General features: G+C 39.2%; 1 pseudogene; it reads right to left on the reverse strand.

Annotated features, from left to right (window-relative positions):
- Nucleotides 1-245: 245 nt before the first annotated feature.
- Nucleotides 246-1,883, reverse strand: LOC130852085 (stress-induced-phosphoprotein 1-like; annotated as a pseudogene).
- Between the last annotated feature and the right edge of the window lie 6,012 nt (nucleotides 1,884-7,895).

Here is a 7,895-nt window from a genome sequence, read left to right on the forward strand (position 1 = left end):
GAGCAGCTGAGACAGCGACTGGGGATCAGGAGAAGGAGACCATGCGTGTGCTGGGAGGGCCCAGAGGCAGCAGCTGCACGAATATGCAAGGACAAGTCTCTGAATCTTCCACATAGGTCTGTATAAATATATAGATAAGTTGTTCGCTTGTTTCCCCTTCTCTCCTCCTGCTCCGTGCTGCCTGCCGTGGTCCCAGCTCCTCTTTCCACATGAGGGCAAAGGGAAGGGGGAGGATGAGCAAGTCATCACCGAACTGCAATCAGACCCACATCCATCAGCTTCTGGATCTTCTGCGCTATCACAGGATTCTTCAAGTGTTCGCTGAGCACCTGGGGGTCCTTCTGCATCTGCTCCAGGATGAGCCGCATGGCCAGGTCACTCATGATCTGCTGCACCTCCGGGTCAGCCATGGCCCGCCGCTTCACATCCTCAGGGCTGTCATGCCGGTTGTACTGGGCCATCACGCAGCGCTGGTAGCCATCTGCGGCCTCCTTACAACTGGAGTCCAGGTCAAGTGCCTTCTGGTAGACGTCCATGGCTTTTGTGTAGTCTTTCATCACTTCCAGGGCAGCTTTCCGTGTATAACCCTTGATGAAGGTCGGTTCGAGCTGGATGCATTCCTCACAGTCCTTCAGTGCCAGCTGGAACTCCAGGAGTTTGGTGTAGCAGGCAGCTCGATTGCTGTACAATTTGGCATCTTTTGGGTTCCGTTTGATGGCTTCTGTATAATGCTTCATAGCCTGGGGATAGTCCCCTTTCTGAAAACATTCATTGCCTTTGTTCTTCTCCTCCAAGGCCAGGTCAGGGTTTATGTAGGCCAGCCGCTCTTGCTCCTTCAGGATTTTCTCTGCCTGTTGGCATTTCTTGAGCACATCTGGAGTTCGGTGCTCTGCCAGAGACTTGTTGTAGAAATGGATGGCATCCTTGTACTTTTCTTCCCTGAAACAGGAGTTGCCAATTCGAGCGTAAGCTTTGGCAATCTGTTGGTAGTCTTCTCGGTTTTCCGGCCCCACTTCAACGGCCTTCTCACAAAGCTCCCGGCATTTACTGTAGTTGCTCTTTTCGAAGTACACGGCTGCTTGGTTGGTTATATAAGTCATGTTAGTGGGGTCCAGGTCCTTGGCTCTGTCGTAGTGTTTCAAGGGTGTGTCAAAGTCTTTCTTCTTAAAGGCTTCATTCCCCAGCTCTTTTTCTTTCAGTGCCTGCTTCTTATTCTCTGGAAGATCTTCCATTGGCTCTGGTTTTGTCTCCTTTTTGGGAGGAGGAGGTAGTGGAGGTGTCAAAATGTCCTCCTCTTCATCCATACCGCCTAGGTCAACTCCGAGGAGGACGCTGAGAGTAGTCATGATTCGGGGATCTTACAGTTTCGTGCCCAGGTCGGACGGCTTGTTCCGCAGCTGCTCTATCAGTTCCCGGTTGGTAGGATCGGCGAGCAGAGTCTTTGTCCTGGGATCACGCTCCAGCTTCTGGTAGAGATTAGGCATGTTGAAAGGTTCATGAATTTCCTCTCTGCCAACCAGGCCTCCATATTCTGTAAACCTTCTTTGAGCTGAGGATTGTTTGCTTCATGTTTTAAACCCTCCTTATACATTTGCTTGGCTTCTTCAAATCGGTTTAAGAACTCAAGAGCTGCTGCTTTTCATGAATAGCCCTTGCCCCAGTCAGGCTTTAGGTCAACAGTCTTGCAGCCGTCCTCGGGTAAGCCCTCTGGTAGTCTCCCTTCTTGGCATAGGCCGCTGAGCGATTGCTGTAGAGCACACGGTTCTGGGGGTCTAACTTAATGGCTTCAGAGTAGCACTGTAACGCATCATCGATGTTCCCAGCACTCAGGGCCTTGTTGCCCTTCTCTTCGAGCTCATTTACCTGCTCCATAGTCCGGCCCGGAACCCAGCTGAATAGACTCCGTGCGCTCCGCGTTCCCAACCGCATGCGCCACCTTCTGGAACCTACTCACCATTTACATTTTTAAAGAGCATTTTCAATCACATTCTGTTTTCTTCCTTTATTTATTCCTAAGTAATTGTGTTTCCTACCAGGGAACTGCTTAGCAGATATTAACATTCACAATTAATTACCATCTAAGTGCTATAAGTATTTCTATAGATTATGATCAGCTGAAGAATCATCGGTGATAAAAGTTTATATTGTCATCGTATAGCTCATTAACTTTAAATCATGTAACCTAAAAGTCTGATGTTATATACTCATGGGTCTGCTTACAGTAGTTATTTCTGTTTTATGAACTAGGCATGTAAATGTGAGGCAGGCAAATGAGTTTCAAATTTTTATAACTAAATGCTGCATTTGAAGAGACATTTATGTTTTGAAGTGGAAAATCATTGCAGTGATGCTTTTATTCAACAGTCTGAGAGTGTTATGAGATAGTCTCACTAATCTATAAAGTGCTGCCTTCCTTCTATATATAACTGATATTAGAGGGAGAATAGCCTTTTCCAGATACTCAGCAATAAAAGGAAATGTTCCAGTTGTCTCTTCATGAATTTTTCAATAACTGTGAACAACTTATGTGGTTTTACACAATCTTTCAAAGTTTTGTTTTTATCCCACAAAATTGTGTTAAAAATGCCTCAGGAAGAACAGAGACAGGAATACGACTCTTGGATAAAACACATACTTATAGCCATTATCATATTCCTTGTAAAGAGAGAGGCATTTTACTGCCATCATGAAAGAAAAGTCAAAATAATGAGAGGTTAAAAACACCTCTATATTCATTAATTCTTCCATTTGTTAAAAACAAAGATGACTCGCTGAAAATGCACAAGATGTCAGTTTATAAGGTAAGCCCTGGGAGAAATAATGACACTCACTTGTTTAGCTCTAAGAGTTTATAATCCAAGGGTAGGGGGACATAAATACACAATCACGTCACTACAATACACTATTAAGTTAAATAAAAACATAAAATGTACTGCAGGAATGTAGAGAAGGGAAAGTCAAGTCTACCTAAATGAATCACAGGAACAGAAAACTTAGGCTGAAACTAAAACAACCAAAAGGAATTTGCCAGAAGAAAACACACGGGGAAGGGATAAGTATTAGACACTAGTAGGAGAACTGAGTTTGCCGTATACATACACAGGTTGTGTTGATGTGTATCCACAAACATAGGACAGCCCTTTAGAACTGTCATTGCCCAACACATCTGCTATCTGAAATCCCACTCCTTACTCCAAATCAACGTCAACGACTCTTTGAATTCTTTCTTGATACAAGAAGAAAATAAACATTTTCCTGTGGGTTTTCACTTTATTTGCATCTGTTATCACGTGGGTAGCTTATTCTGCTTCACATTATAATTATTTTTGTTTATATTTTATGTCTTATATAAAATTCTGATTCCCTCTTTCCTTTCCTGTGAGGGTCTAACCTGTCTTGCATAGAATGTTAACTTAAATATGTGTTTAATTTCATTCACTGACTCAGAATATGAGATGAATTGGTGTAATTCAGTATAGATTTTCAGCAAGTAAATTAAGGTAAGGATAATCACTTTAAAGATCAAATAATACTATATATTTTGTAGCAGCATAAGAACCCCAGATATTTCAGAAACATTTTTATTGCTTTTTAAAAAAATTTTTTTTTGAGAGTGAGAGCCTTCTATATAATCCACATATGTTCCTAGTATCAAAAAGTAATCTGTCATTTTCCTGTGTTCTTTTCTTAAATCATCAAACTGCATGGGGACACTCTGAACACCTCACGCCTCATGTTTTTCTCTGATATCAATAGTCTGGTATGATTTTCTTATTAGTCTCATGACAGTGAGTATAGGGAAACATTATCAGTCATGTCAGCAAGTAAAGGATATAAAACACGTCAGCTGAGTTCCCTTCTAGAAAGTCTTTCTATCCACTGAAACAACAGTGTTTCCTGAAATTTGACAAGACCCATCCTTTAAGTTGCGAGATCAATACAAGTATAACCAGGCAGGATTTTTCTGAATTAAAATGGGAGTTTAGTGTCAATCAATCTTCTGTTTGAGGCATGCAGTTTCACCAAAATAGATGAACCATCAAAGTCAGCTCTTGGGTCCATGTAGCACATGATGCCAGCCTGATGAAGGTATGGACATGACTTTCTAGGGATGATACTTATTTTCTAAGGTTTTGAATTGCAAATTTGATTGGATTTTGTAATTGCTCGTGTGGAGCTGAGTTTTAATCTTCTTAGGAAGACTAACAGTGATGATTTTCATATCATAAACAACACAAAATCTATTCATCTATAAAAACCACATACCACTCAAAGTCAGGTCCCCCAAATTCAGATGGCAAAAAGGAAGATCACATTGTCATGTGGTTAAAGAAATAACTGGAGAGAACCAGTAGCAGGGGTCAAGAGCCAATGGCCAATCACATTCTATTAGAAGTTGCTTTACTGTAAGGGACATTACCACGAATTTCACTATTTATAACCTTAACAAAGGTGGGGAGAAATGTACAAACTCACTAACAAAGAACTAATTTTTTTGTGTCTCACAACAGATACAGTTCATACTTACCTACATTTATTCTTAATTTTTCGCATCCCATCCCTGCAGATATAGGTGAAAATCTAAGCTTGCTGCATGTGTAAATCTAAGCTTACTCTTCTTTTTTAAAATATACAATAAAGTATATTTTTGTAATTTTGGAAAGAAGTAAAAACTTTTATCATTTGAACTCCTATCCAGCTTTGATAATTATGATGGGAAGATGAACTTCTACCTTTAATTCTTTTGATATCTCAGCGCTGAAGACCATGTGGGTCCTGTGTTAACATCCTTACAGACATCCACAGTCCTTAACACACTTTGGGATACATAGAAGTTACAAACAAAAGTTTATTGACTGCATCCAAAATATTTTTGTGCTCATTTGATATTTTGATACATGATATACTGGAAATAAGCCAGGAACTAAGTTCTGGCCCCACAGACCTATAGCTGTCTAATGAAGTGTCAAATTATGCTGCCTCATCAGTGAAGGAAAATAATGGGGGAGAGAGAGGGAGGGAGACTGAGAGAGATAGAGAGGTACTGATTAAGGTCCAAGATCTTTTTCATACTTAAAATTTCACATTACTTATCTTACACTAATGTGCAAATTTCTGAGATTCTGAGAAATTTTCAAACTACAGACAGGTCGTTATTTATTGTCATTAAAATACTGCTGACTTCTCTTGACTTTCCTTACCCATTGCAAAACCTTGATGTCTAGACCTATCTCCAAGATTTGTGAAATAGGCAGTTGATTTCAGAGAAGTAATAGAAAAACAGTTTGTCCGAGTAGAACATTAACCACAGCACCGTTTATACCCATGATATTGTGATATCGGTAGTCAGCAAACTTATAGGGGATTTGGGGAATTCGTGTGTGTGTGTGTGTGTGTGTGTGCGCGCGCGCGCACGTGTGTGCGTGTTGTTTGTTTGAAATGTGTGGAGTAGGAATAATATTGTGGTACTGTGCCCTCCGATATGCTGAGAGCTGTTTTGAGGGGGAAGTCTGCTGGGCTCCTCTTGTTATGCTTTTCAGAAGGTAGACATATTTCTAAACTCTAACTTCTGCTTCAGCTGAGGATACCATATGCTGAGTTTGAGGGTTTCTTTCTTTTTTTTCCTTCTTCTCTTGAAAGCCTATTTTCTGTTGTGCTGTATGGACTTTTTCACATGTGCTCTTTGGTAAGAACTTTATTGCTTTTTTCTCTCTTCATTTAGTTGCTAATTTTTCTTAAAACCTAACACTGAAGAATTTTTTCCTCCTTCTTTCACTCTCCGGCAGCATACCAATTCCCTGGTAGAGCTCAGCAAGAATTTGTCTTATCAACTGGGTTTGATCACATCTCTCTTTTGGATCAAGTTAAAATTTCTCACTTGTTTTTCTCACATTTTTTTTAATTTGGAAAAATTAAATTCCCGCAAGCTATTCTATGAGACGAAATGTAGACGTTTCTCCTCAGCAAAACTTACAAGGAAAAAAGATCCTATTCTATCTAGAGTATCTGCGTGTGAGTGAGATACCAGAGTGTGTATGTGTGCATGTGTGTGTGAGTGAGTGCATACAACTGTATGAATCAGTCTACAGAAACTCACTATAATAAAAGAATTTAGAGTGAAGGTGTAAAAAAAACCCAATAAAATTAAATTCCCTTGCATGATAAGCTTACAAACTTGTTGAGTAATCAAGATAAATATATATGAAACATTGAGTAACCAATTCATCACTCTAAAGTATATGGTTTGAACATTAAGAGCAATTCGCTTCTCTCATTTACTATACATTATCTTTCTCTGTCAATAAAGACATATTTTTATGTTAATGGCTGCATGATATCCTACTGTATGTATGTGTGTGTGTATATATATGTACACATGCACACTATATACAAAATTATATATATTTTAGGGGTTTGTTGTTGTTACAGGACACAAGCAATTTAAAAATATTTGTTGCTACTAAAAACTCTGCAATGTAGCTCACATATACTGATAAATGCATTCATTTGCCCTCACCCAGTGCAATTTTTCTGGGATAGTTTCCTGTTTTCTAAAACAGAACACTTTTCTAAAAAAGAATTTAAAAATAAGGATGCTTTTAAGGTTTAGGTTTGACGGTGACCATTTTAAGACACTCTCCATTGCAATAATATTTCTTATCATATAAGTTAATGATTTTTGTTTGAAATGGGTCTTCTTTTCAAGTGAAAGGGTCAAATTTTTATGTATTTATTATCTTTATAACTTTTCCTTTGTGAATAGCCTATTCATGCTACATTTTTCCCTACTTGGGTGTTCACCTTTATTAAATAAATTGTGATAATTATTCACATATTAAGAATATAATCTTTTAACTGTTGTATATGTTATAGTTATTTTTTGGTCCCAATTGTTTTTTACCTTTTGATTTTGTTAATTGTGACTGTGTCACACAATAGTGTTACAATGTCACATAGTCAAATCTACCTTTTGTTCTCTGTCTTTGGACTGATTGCATCATTCTTTTGAATCAAGTTATAATTATTTGCTTGTTCTTCTAATTTTTTTTTTTCATTTTGGAAAAACACCGTTTCCTCTGAATTAACGCTAAAAGGGAAAGAACGAAAACTCTTATTCAGAATGTCAACTTAAAGAGTGAAAAAAGAGATTCCTACAGTAAATAAGGCAGGGGGCAGGGATAGTTAGGAAAAGGTCAAGGCTGAGAGTTCTGCATGTCAGCTCAGAGATGACAGCCTGCAGGTGAGGACACTCTCCTGCAAGATGCTGTATATGTTCTCACCAGCAGCCATATGGTGCTGTGTCCCCCATCGCTAGAACACGTGGATGTAGGAAACAAGAGGTTGAAACAGAAGTGGCTTATCTAATCAGCACTCCCTTTGACCCACTTGGGGAACCTGTGCTTCCCAGACCTACAATTTTTGTCTCTGCTTGTCTAGATGTCCTGATTATCAAAAGTGGGGAACCCTTTCATCAAGGGCCATAGTTAGAGAACATGGTAAGAGTTTCTTTAACCTAAATAGGTTCTTGTTCCAATAGAGAACAGCAGGCAAAGAAAGGAAGTACTATTATACTGGAAACGAAAATTGATGCTAATTATCCAAAGAGGATAGATAGGATTGCTGATGCAGCAACACTATGAAGTCAGGAAAGGACATGTGGGTCCTCAGTGGAGGTAACTTTATTTCTACTCTGCCAGCCCTTTGCTTGCACATCTGCTCTGAAAACAAAGGAGGCATAAGAAACAGAACAACAGGATTATGTTTTTTCAACATATTTCATATGCCTGGCAATTAAAGTTCCCTTGTCCTCTTTTTTTTTTTTTAAAGAAAGGCAAAATAGACAGCATCAAGAACACATAGGGACTTCCCTGGTGGTGCAATGGTTAGGAAGCTGC

This window comes from Hippopotamus amphibius, chromosome 4 (genome assembly GCF_030028045.1).
Source record: "Hippopotamus amphibius kiboko isolate mHipAmp2 chromosome 4, mHipAmp2.hap2, whole genome shotgun sequence".
NCBI classification, from domain to species: domain Eukaryota; kingdom Metazoa; phylum Chordata; class Mammalia; order Artiodactyla; family Hippopotamidae; genus Hippopotamus; species Hippopotamus amphibius.